The sequence below is a fragment of the Chiloscyllium plagiosum genome, unplaced genomic scaffold (genome assembly GCF_037043375.1).
Source record: "Chiloscyllium plagiosum isolate Xiang-an unplaced genomic scaffold, Cpla_swu_hap1 HiC_scaffold_6, whole genome shotgun sequence".
NCBI classification, from domain to species: Eukaryota; Metazoa; Chordata; class Chondrichthyes; order Orectolobiformes; family Hemiscylliidae; genus Chiloscyllium; species Chiloscyllium plagiosum.
Genome location: NW_028270144.1, coordinates 82,108,276 through 82,118,207, shown reverse-complemented (window position 1 = coordinate 82,118,207; position 9,932 = coordinate 82,108,276).

The window sequence follows — 9,932 nt, the reverse complement described above, 5'->3', positions numbered from 1 at the left end:
TTAAACCCATATTTGAAATTCTTCCTCTCATGGCATTAGGGTTATCAGGCCAACCCACCATGGCTAGACAAAAGCACTAATCAAAATGGCGGACAGATCTGCTTCCAAATAATTCAAAAAGGGCTGCTATGTCTTGTAAACATTGTCTGTTTTCTAGTGCACCATATTTGTAAGAAACTCTAAAGGAATGTGTCCCATAATTAACTTATGCCATCCTGACAGCTCTGGGGTTCTCAGATACCCAGCCCATCAGAATGTTCTTTCTCACACAAAATATGAAAATGTTAAAAAGCTTTTTCCCATGTACATCTAAGGGAGGTAAATACAGTAAACCCAGGAGCAAAGAGACTGGGTCCTCCTTAACTTCAGTCCCCAAGACCCTCTCTATTTCTCCTGCCACAGCGCTCCAATATGCACAATCTGTGGCAGGACCAAAGACTGAGTGAGTGTACCCGTATTTATCTCACAATTGGGGCACATTAAAGATGCTCCCTGCTTAAATTTTGCGAGATACTCTGGGGCCAGATGAGCCCAATGAAGACTCTTCAACTTTGTAGCATAAGTCCTATTACATATCAAAATCCTCCTTGTATTATCACAAATGTCGTCCCATGTTTCCGAGGTGATCTCAACTCCTAACTCTCTCTCCCAGCCCTCAGGTAGATGCTCGATGTCACCCGAGGAACCTCACCCCAACAAATAATTGAGAGTACTCGCTGAAAGAGTGCTCTTAGCCTGAAGCACCCTCTTTTCCGTACCAGATCTATAACACTCAGTCAAGAGTGCGGTCTCCTTTCAGATAAAACTTCTAATCTGGAAGAAATGAAGAGGTCCTTACTTGACAATCCATATTTCTGAGTTACTTGATTAAATGACATCAAAGTTTCACCCTCAAACAGATTACCCAAACAAGAGAGACCCCTATCTGCCCAAGGTTTAAATCTGGGATCCATGCTCAAATACCCTTTGCTCTGCAAAGGCAAGCTCCTTCCTGGCTGTATGCATAAGTGTGGAGTTTAAGGCGGATCAAAAGGCTGTGATCCACTGCAGCTTAGTCACTGATGGTCTCCTGTAATATGTGCCTTGAGCAGATGCTGCTGCTTCCCTTCCGTTGCTTCTGACTGGCCGAGTATGAGACAATTATCCCTCTAGCATAGGCCTTAGCATCTCCCAAAGAATGGACAGATTACTAGCTGTACCTGAGTTGGTAGCCAAAAATGCATCAAATTCCATAGAAAAGTACTCAACGAACTTGTTGTTCTTGAGGATGAAGGGATCCATTCAACAGTACTGTGAGCTCATTGCATTACCCTTAATTTTGACCACTAAATATACTGCTGTATGATCAAAGATGGCAATAGTCCCAATTGAACAAGATACCACTGAATCTAAAAGATCTAGGAGTTAGGAAAAGATCAATCCTTGTATGGCACTAATGAGGAATGGAAAAGAAGTCAAAGTCCCTGCTTGTAGGGTGAAGATGTCTCCAAACATCTACCAAACCCAGTTCCACACATAGATCACCCAACTGTTTAGATCGACTCCCTCATCAGGTCCACACCCCCCACCAACCCAACCTCCACTCACGGCACCTTCCCCTGCAACATCAAGAAATGCAAAACTTGTGCCCACACCTCCCCCCTCACCTCCCTCCAAGGCCTCAATGGATCCTTCTATATCCATCGCAAATTCACCTGCACCTCCACACACATCATTTACTGTATCCGCTGCACCCGAGGTGGTCTCCTCTACATTGGGCAGCCGGGTCGCCTAATTGCAGAACGTTTCAGGGAACACCTCTGGGACACCTGCACCAACCAACCCAACCGCCCCGTGGCTGAACACTTTAGCTCCCCCTCCCACTCCACCAATGATATGCAGGTCCTTGGCCTCCTCCATCGCCAGATGCTAGCCACACGACACCTGGAGGAAGAGCGCCTCATCTTCCGCCTAGGAACCTTCCAACCACAAGGGATGAATGTAGATTTCTCCAGCTTCCTCATTTCCCCTCCCCCCACCTTATCTCAGTTCCAACCCTCGGATTCAGCACCGCCCTCTTGACCTGCAATCTTCTTCCCGACCTCTCCGCCCCACCCCCTCTCCGGCCTATCACCCTCACTCTCACCTCCTTCCACCTATCGTATTCCCAGCCCCCCTCCCCCAAATTCCCTCCCCCCTACCTTTTATCTCAGCCCACTTGGCACACCAGCCTCATTCCTGAAGAAGGGCTTATGCCCGGAACGTCGATTCTCCTGCTCCTCGGATGCTGCCTGGCCTGTTGTGTTTTTCCAGCACCACATTTTTCAACTCTGGTACTACAGCATCTGCAGTCCTCACTTTCTCCCTGTTTAGATTGTGAAGTAAGCTTTGGGGGGCCTTTGGGCATTCTATCCAGCATAGGATCCATAAGTCAGTTAAAGATCCCCCCAACCCCCAACCATAATAATATGCCGCGACACAGAGGCCATCAGCTTAGATAGTGCATTAGTCAAAAATCTAAGGGGCTGGGCCAGAGGACAATAGACATTCAAAATATCACATTCCTTACCATGTATTAGGGCCTTAAGGGTAACAAACCAACCATATTCATCTTTAACACAAATCTATTAAATTAAGTGGAAGATTCTTCCAGACGAGTATGGCCATCCCCCTACTCTTAGTGTTAAAGGATAAGGAAAACACCCTGCTGTAACTTCGTGTTCCTTGTCATTAAGGTGAGTCTCCTGCAACAGGGCAACATCTACCCTCTCCTTTTTAAGGCTCAACAACACCTTTTTCCTTTTAACAGGCGAATGGATCCATAAGACATAGGAGTGGAAGTAAGGCCATTCGGCCCATCGAGTCCACTCTGCCATTCGATCATGGCTGATGGGCATTTTAACGCCACTTACCCACACTCTCCCCGTATCCCTTAATTCCTTGCAAGATTAAGAATTTATCAATCTCTGCCATTTAACGTCCCAGCCTCCACTCTGCTCCGTGGCAGTGTTTTCCACTCTCTGGCTGAAGAAATGTCTCCTCATTTCCATTCTAAATTGACCCCATCTAATTCTAAGGCTGTGCCCACGAGTTCTAGTATCTCTCTAATATTCCAGGTGCACCATTTAAGAACATGATCCTTTACAACCCACCTTTGACCTGCTGAGAGGAAGAATTTGACTCACAGCGCTGAGCGCGAATGAACTACAAACCACAAAAGGGTCTTAATGGGGACTCAACACCCTGCTCATACAGGGCGCTTACACCTCCCACACACACCTCCATTCCCCTTTCCAGCTTGAGCCACACCCTAGAGCCAAGCAATAGAAGGAAACAGACAAAATAATGAACACTCTGCCCACCCCCACTATATAGCAACACTGATCCTAATCGGAGAAAAAAAAACACACCAACAGCAACTTCTTTAAGAAATGGGCAACATTACAATAAACGTAGCAAGAAAAAAAACAAACATTATTATCCAGGATATAAGTCTATCCAAATTATCTTAAAGTGTCCATGAAATTTTTCACTTGTTCCGAGGAGTCAAATGACTGCACCATCTCCTCGTGGATAATACAAAGCACCACTGGGTATCTCATTGAATATTGAATACCAAGGTCTCTTATTTTTTCTCTTACCTCATCAAATGATTTCCTTTTATGGATCCTGAAAAAACATCATCTTAGTTCCCTGATAAGTCAGGGCCTGTAGATCTTTCCCCATTCTTCTAGAAAATTCCAGGACTCTCTACTTGTTCCTGTAACTTTGAAATCGTACCAGGACTGGGCGGGGGCACCAATCCAGACGGGATCTGTGCACCACAACCCGGTGAGCTCTGTCAAACCTCACCCAGTCCACCTCGGCATCCATCAGCCAAGAAACTGTGGCAGCCAGTCTTCAAAAGAAGCTTGCTAGCTGTCCACTTTCCACTCCTGGCAGCCCAACGACCTGAATATTTTTCCTCCTACCTCAATTTTCCAGATCATTCACCTGCTCAGTCAAGGCCCAGACCTGTTTTTTTAAAGGGCCTGGATCCATCCGCCGAGGACTCAACCTTGGTCTCCACCGCATGACCTGTTCAGTTCGCTTCCCGAGCCCTTGGAACTCCTTCTCATGCTTTTGTAGCATGGCCAGCATCAGCTCCAGCCGAGTACGATCGTCTTCCATTAAAGCCTTGATCATCCCTAGGATTGCTATGAGTTCTTCAGGGATGTTCTGCTGCGCAGGTACCCGTTTCTCAGCTGCTGAGGGAGCTGCAGTTGCATTCACAGTTGCAGTCGCGGGCACGCCTTCAGTGAGTGTCCCATGTGTTGGGGCTTGGCTGTATGCTTTCCTTTCGTCATCCTCACTCACTCAAAAAGGTTATTTACAGTAGAACCTCGATTATCCAAACATCAATCATCTAAATCCCAGACCATCTGAACAAGATCCCAAGGCCCTGCAAAAATGGCACCAGGCAACCCAGCATTCAGTTATCAGTTAAATGGCACTATGGTGTGCATTGCTGGATAATCGAGAGGCGAATTGCCGGATAATCGAGAGATACAAGGACACCCAGCACTCATAGATTACTGCTTGTTTCCACCAGTTGACCTCCCTGCCCACCTCGCTCAGACAATCGAAACTCCACTACAAATGGATTTAAATGGTTTCACAACAGTTTAACATCAATTTTCTCCGAAAAAAGGTAAGGTGGAGGGGTTAAAAAAATCCATACTGCTGGGTTGGGATGCAGCGCTCAGAAAGGCAGATCTGCTTGGATCGCTGCCATCTTGGATCCCCAGAACGTCAAATTACATCGGTAAGGCCACATTTCAAGCACTGAGTACAATTCTGGTCGCTCTGCTTTAAGAGGGATGTTATTGTACTGAAAAGTGCAAAAAAGATTTACAAGGATGTTACTAAGACTAGAGCATTTAGGTTATAAAGAGAGGCTGGATAGACTGGGACTTTTCTTTCCCTAGAGCATCAGAGGCTGAAGGGTAGCCTTATAAAAGGTTTATAAAATCATGAGGGACATGGATAGGGTAAATAGCCTAGGTCTTTTCCCCAGATTCAGTGAAACCAAAACTAGAAAGGCATAGCTTTAAGGTGAGGGGGAAAGATTTTTAAAAAGGACCTGAGAAGTGACTTTATCATGCAGATGATGGTGTGTATATGAAAAGACCTGCTACAGGAAATGGTGGAGGCAGGTACAATTACAATATTTAAAAGTATCTGGATGGATACATGGATAGGAAGGGTTTAGAGGGAAATGGGCCAAATGCTAGCAAATGGGACTAGATCAGTTTAGGATTTCTGATCAGCATAGACAAATTGGACCAAAGGAGCTGTATCAGTGCTGTATAACTCTAATTTTCGCTTCTTTGATCATGAAGGATCTTCCACTTCTGTCTTCATGGTATCAACTGTCTTTTGAGAAATATAATTCCAAATACTTGCAACCTGCAGAAAAAAAAATCTTCATTTCTTAAATGTTAACCCCTTTATTTTAAATGGTGAGTCCTAGTTCTAGATTTCCAACAAGAGGAAACATCCTAACAACATGTGCCCTGAGAACCTTCAGGATCTTGGAATCTTCAACTAAATAATTTTTCTAATCAATTCTTCCAAACTCCAACAGATACAAGCCAAGCAATTTAAACCTTTTTTTTATGACAACCCATCACTCTCCCACTCCATTTTTGATGTTATTCGGATATTTCTCTGAAATCTTTCCAATGCATGTTATATCCTTAACTGAAGGATCAAGCACTATACGCTGCTCCAGATATTAGACTCCCTACAGTGTAGAAACAGACAATTTGGCCCAACAAATCCACACGTACCCTCAGAAGAGTAACTTACCCAGACCCATTTCCCTACACTTAACCCTGGCTAATGCACCTAACTCTATGGGCAATTTAGACTGGCCAATTCATCTGACCTGCATATCTTTGGACTGTGGGACGAAACCCACGCAGACACAGGGAGGATGTGCAAACTCCACACAGACAGCCGCCCAAGGCTTGAATTGAGCCCAGGTCCTTGGCGCTGTGAGGCAGCAGTGCTTTATGAAAGCAACTTCCTTTATGAAAGGAAGCATCCTTTATGAAAGCAACTTCCCTGACCAGGGTTACTTCATTGTTGACTCGCATTATCTACACAGTTGCTGTTAACTGCTAATAGTCAGATGTGTATCACACTCTGGTCTTCTGTCTATGCACCCCACCACCAACCTGCACCACCGACCAACCAACAGTCACCCAAGGCAGGAATTGAACCTGGGTTCCTGGTGCTGTGAGGCAGCAGTACCAACCACTAAGCCACTGTGCTGCCCTATTGTGTCACCAGTGCCTGGATCTCTAAAACATCTGTATATTAATCTTTTGCAATTTATGCACTAGGCTACCCAAATCCTTATGTTTAATTGTTCCTGTCAAAATGAACAATTTCATATTTTCTCAGATCTTTGACTACTCCATTAACTTTTGTAGCCTTCTTAAGTTTTTGTCTGCAACTTAGTTTCCTACTTACCTTGTGCAAATTTTTCAACCATACCTTTGATGCCTTGATCCAAATCATTTGTACAAATTGTAAGAAATTGAGGCCCTAGAACTTATTTCTGCTAACCAGAAAGTTAGCCATTTATGTCTACTCTGTTCATGGTTGGCAATAGTCAAACATACACTATATGCTCTCACCCTAGACATTTTATTAATGGCTGTCATCCCTGTCCCCTTAATGCAGCCTTGAAAAGGGACACAAACTTGAAAGCAATAATGGACAACTGGTTTAGCCATCCAGAATGTGATCTGGCAGGAACAAAATTACTACAAGGTCGTGCTCTCATCCATAAAAATTGCTCACAATTCCAGAACTATTTTGGGATACAAACATAACCACCAGCTGGATATAGGTTTGCTTGCTGAGCTAGAAGGTTCATTTTCAGACATTTCATCACCAAAATAGATAACATCTTCAGTGAGCCTCTGGACGAAGCACTGCTGATGATTCCTGTTTTCTATTTATATGTTTGGGTTTCTTTGGGTTGGTGATGTCATTTCCTGGGGTGATGTCATTTCCTGTTCTTTTTCTCATGGGGTGGTAAATGGGGACCAAGTCAATGTGTTTGCTGATAGAGCTCTGGTTGGAATGTCATGCTTCTAGGAATTCTTGTGCGTGTCTCTGTTTGGCTTGTCCGAGGATGGATGTGTTGTCCCAGTCAAAGTGGTGTACTTCCTTATCTGTATGTAAGGATACTAGTGAGAGAGTGTCATGTTGTTTTGTGGCTAGTTGATGTTCATGTATCCTGGGGCTAGTTTTCTGCCTGTTTGTCCAATATAGTGTTTGTTACAGTTCTTGCATGGTATTTTGTAAATAACATTAGTTTTGCTTGTTGTCTGTATAGGGTATTTCAAGTTCATTAGCTGCTGTTTTAGTGTGTTGGTGGGTTTGTGGGCTACCATGATGCCAAGGGGTCTGAGTAGTCTGGCAGTCATTTCTGAGATGTCTTTGATGTAGGGGAGAGTGACTAGGGTTTCTGAACGCATTTTGTCTGCTTGTTTGGGTTTGTTGCTGAGAAATCAGCAGACTGTGTTCATTGGGTACCCATTCTTTTTTAAAACACTGTATAGGTGATTTTCCTCTGCTCTGCATACTTCCTCTGTGCTGCAGTGTGTGTTGGCTCATTGAAATAATGTTCTGAGGCAGCTTCGTTTGTGGATGTTGGGATGATTGCTTCTGTAGTTCAATATTTGGTCTGTATGTGTTGTTTTCCTGCAGACACTGGTTTGAAGTTCCCCATTGGCTGTTCGCTCTACTGTGACATCTAGGAATGGCAGTTTGTTGTTGTTTTCCTCCTCTTTAGTGCCAGTATGGGCATTGTTGATGGTCTTGAAGGTTTCCTCTAATTTGTTTCATTTAGTGATGATAAAGGTGTCATCCACATAGTGGACCAAAAGTTTGGGTTGGATGGTTGGCAGAGCTGTTTGTTCAAGTCTCTGCATTACTGTCTCTGCTAAGAACCCTGATATTGGAGATCCCAAGGGTGTTTCGTTGGTTTGTCTGTAGGTTTTGTTGTTGAAGGTGAAGTGGGTGGTTAGGTATTTTCCCCATCCCCACAAGTTTTTTTTAGCTTTTCCAGGACAAGACATATTGCATCTATAGTCTAATATTATCAGCAGTGAGTGGAAGGGTGTTCAGAAAGTTTAAAATCAGAATGGACTCTTCCAGTAGGCAGCACCACCAGTGGTGTATCAGTGGGAGGCAGCTCAATGCATCCGCATTTGCTTCTTGGTCTCCCAGATGGTGTTCAAACTTGTAATTGTACACATTTACGTGAAAGCCACCACTGAATTCAACCTGAAGCTATGGCCTTGTCCTCCCTGAGTAGTCCTAGCAGGGGTTTGTGGTCTGTTACTATTACAAATTTACATCCATAAAGGTATTAGTGAAATGTTTTTACACCAATGATAACCACAAACCTTCCTTCTCTATCTGGGTGTATTTGCTTTCTGCATCAGCTGATGTCCGACAAGCATATGCTATTGGACATTCCTCTCCATTGGGCCATCTGTGAGCCAATGCTACCTTAATACCATTGGGTAGGCATTGCATGTCAGCACCAGATCTCACTTAGTATGCCAATATTTTAGATGATGATAGTGATTTCTTCACTTCTCTAAAGTCTACGTCTTGGCCATGAGATCATTTCAAGATTTGGAGATGCCGGTGTTGGACTGGAATGTACAAAGTTAAAAATCACACAACACCAGGTTATAGTCCAACAGGTTTACTTAGAAGCATTAGCTTTTGGAGCTCTGCTCCACCATCTGATGAAGGAGCAGCGCTCCAAAAGCTAATGCTTCTCAGTAAATCTGTTGAACTATAATCTGGTGTTGTGTGATTTTTAAGATCATTTCAAAGCTGACTCTTCTTCAATATGTAATGGTGCCAGGATGAAGGTTAGGTTACGTATGAAATTTCCATTAATAATTCACTGATCCAAAGAAAGAATAAGCTATAGTACAGACATGGGAGCTGGGGCACCTTTGATCACCCTCACTTTATCTTTCAACTGGTGTAACTCAGTCTTGTCGACTCTGTAGCTTAAGTAGATCACTTGAGTGTCTGAATCACACAATTTTCCCTTCTAAAGTGTATACCCACATGGGAGAAACATCTAAGGACTATGTCCAAGTTCTCTAAATGTTCTTCCCTGTAATTAGTACATCATCTAGATAAATTGTGACCTGGGGTATTCTTGGTAAAATGTTCTCCATCATCTGCTAAAAAATGGCACAGCCTGATGATACCCCAGATGACAATCTCATTTATTGGTACAAACCTTTATGGGTATTAATTGTAGCATACTTCTGGGAATCTTCATCTAACTGCAATTGCAGATGTGCATGGCTCATGTCTAACTTTGTGAAAGGACAGCCTCCCAGCCAGCATTGCATAATAGTAATTTATGTGAGGGATTGGGTATTTATCCAGCTGCAAGAAGCAGTTCACTATTTGTTTAAAATCCCCACAAAGAAAAACTGACTCATTGCACTTCACAGTTGATACAACCAGTGCTGCCCATTTCACATACTGTACTGGTTTGATGATTACTTTGCTTTCCAGCTGCCTGATTTCTATCTCTACTTTGCACATAAGGCAAATGGCACTGGGCGGTCCTTGCAAAATTGTGGAATTGGTTCCTGGTCAAACTGCAAAATGGCCTTGGCTATGTTGATAGTCCATAGACCTTCCTGAAAATCTTCTGGGTATTCAGGGTGGCACAGTGGTTAGCACTGCTGCCTCACAGCACCAGGGTTCCCAAGTTTGATTCCAGCCTTGGGTGACTGTTTGTGCAGATTTTGCACATTCTCCCCATGTCTGCGTGGGTTTCCTCTGGGTGCTCTGGTTTCCTTGCACAATCCAAAGATGTGTAGGTTAGGTAAATTGGCCATGTTAAATTA